The sequence below is a fragment of the Equus przewalskii genome, chromosome 5 (genome assembly GCF_037783145.1).
Source record: "Equus przewalskii isolate Varuska chromosome 5, EquPr2, whole genome shotgun sequence".
Classification (NCBI taxonomy): Eukaryota; Metazoa; Chordata; class Mammalia; order Perissodactyla; family Equidae; genus Equus; species Equus przewalskii.
The window spans coordinates 33,195,831-33,197,586 of NC_091835.1; positions in this window are offsets into that span (position 1 = coordinate 33,195,831).

A 1,756-nucleotide genomic window follows, 5' to 3' on the forward strand; every position below is an offset into this window, starting at 1 on the left:
TTCAGCCTACATGCGCCTTCATATCTCTAACTCTAGCTCATGGTTTCTCACTCTGTTTTCTTTGTGCTTTAGCCATTACAGATAACTACCTAATTAATTTCATTTTTCTAGTTCAAATTTCCAGGAGACTCTTTTGGACTGATTTGTTCATTCAGGCATCAGAACATAAATATAGAGTATCTACTATGTACAGGCAGTGTACCCTCCTGGTAATCTGGGCCCACTATTAGTGCCCTCTGGATGATCCCTCTGGAAAATCTCATTCTGAAAATGCCTCACGTTTCCCTGGGAGCTTGTTAGAGGTGCTGAATTTGGCCCCCACTCCAGACCTACTAAATCAGAATCAGCATTTTAACAGGACCGCCAGGTGATGTGTATGCAAACTGAGGTTTGAGAAGCACTGCTTTAAACTTCGAGCTCTCAAAACTGGCTACCCGTTGGAAACAGCTGGGAATTTAAAAAATTACCGATGCCTGGGTCCCTCCCACAGAAGTTCGGACTGTATTTTTCTCGGGTGCAGCCTGACATTCAGAAAGTCCTAGATGATTCCAGTGTGCAAGCCGGTTTGAGAATCTCTGACCTAGTCCTGTGTAACCACCGGCAAGCTGTGAGCCTAGACAAATTGCTTACTTTCTCTGTAGGCCAGCTATCTCATCTCTTAAGTGAAAAAAATACAGCCTACCCTGTGTACCTCAGAGTTATTCTGGGGGCCAAATGGGATTATACATGTGGCACTGTTTTGAAATGTGTGGCTGTAGTGCTAAGGGTCCCATGCATCACTTAAGTTCTCTAAACCCATCTTCTTGTATATAATTGGGGATTCAGGGGGGAAAATGCATATCAAATACGAGAATTTAGGTAAAAATGCATGGAAAACATTGTAAGGGTAACATTATTAAGCTTTACCAATGTAATGTTGTAAGCTTTACCTGTGTCATGGCTAGGTACAGTTACCCATTTTCCCTATTATGCAGTTGAGCATTAGAGAGGTTAAGCAACTCAGTTATCAAGGCCCTGAAGGGTGTTAAAGAGAAATTTTTCATCGGACTCTCTTTAACAAACAGGGGCGGCATGTGGGAGGGCGGGTACTTTACTCAAGACCATTGCAATAGGGATCAAGACTGTCGCAATGGGGGGAGATTGAATTCAACTCCAAATACGACCGGGACCAGTGGAGATTTATAGCCAGAGCTCAGGGTGAGGGAGAGAACGGAAAATTACTAAGAGGAACTTACTTAGCTATCAGGGGTGAGAGGGAAGAGGAACTTGATTAGAAATCAAGAGCACAGGAAGAGGAACTTGATTAGATACCAAGGGCGAAGAGATTCTGATATCCTGGCTGAGCAGGATTCTTTGGTAACACAGGGGCGTGAGGCCTAGTCTAGAAGTGGGTTCAAAAGAGCCTGACTAAAGCTTGCTCCAGGAGGGCGTCTGTCAAGGCGCAGTTGGGGACTGAACGTGGGTCGGTCTAAGTCCGCAGACCTTGCGGACCCTACAGCCAAGGTGTTCAGCAGGCGTGAACAGCTAAGCCCCTTGGGCCCACTGTACTAGGCTGTACACCACCGAGGTAAGACTCCTGGCTGCAGTCCAGCCTGAAATCAGATCAACCCCAAATCCGGGCGTCGGCTGCCTTATCTATCCGCAGCCTCCAGCTTTCGAGCTTGCCCGGGCAAGAACGGCTTCCACCGCGCTCTCCGGGGCGGGCCCGCCCGCACCTGCGCGCACCAATCACGGGCCCGCGCGCAGGGGCGCAAGC